This window comes from Alligator mississippiensis, chromosome 2 (assembly GCF_030867095.1).
Source record: "Alligator mississippiensis isolate rAllMis1 chromosome 2, rAllMis1, whole genome shotgun sequence".
Classification (NCBI taxonomy): Eukaryota; Metazoa; Chordata; order Crocodylia; family Alligatoridae; genus Alligator; species Alligator mississippiensis.
This window is the reverse complement of record NC_081825.1, coordinates 1514643-1515268: the sequence shown is the minus strand read 5'-3', so window position 1 is coordinate 1515268 and position 626 is coordinate 1514643.

Below are 626 nucleotides of genomic sequence, written 5' to 3'. Positions count from 1 at the left end.
GGACACATCTATCTTTTAGAATTTGGATTTGCTCCTCCTTTTCCTCAATTTCAGAGGCTCGCTGAGCTTTTTCTTCAACTGCTGTTTTTACAGCATGCCATAGTAGCCAGACCAAGGCACTGTGTTGCCTTTGAACCAAGGGTTCTTCACAAAGGCAAAATCTTTCAAACGGGGCTTCAGTGTCCCCTATGGAAAAGCCTGAGGTGCACACATCCTCCCTCCATGGGCTATTTCCACCCTTCAGAATCTCCCTATGGAGAGGGGAAATTTCCTCCCTCCGTACCCACTTATCTTTTTGGCCTTCTGCTCCAAACTTAGGGGTTTTTTTCTAAACAAAGACATTTTCCTCACCACGCCTCAAGCCTGTCAGTTCCCTTGAGCCCTCGCGCTCCCAACTGACTCTGCCCCTGCCCCTGCAGTTCTACTACCAAATCCCTTCTTTGGGATATCCCCCCCCACACACCTTAGGTGACAACTAAATCCAGACCCTCTTTGGGTCTGCCCACCCCCTTGAGTGAGTGTAAATCCTAGTCCACCCCCTGGGGTGACTATTGCCCACCCGCCTATGTGGATGTGGGTTCTACCTGGAGACACAGTCTCCCCAATTACCAATCTGCTAATAATCC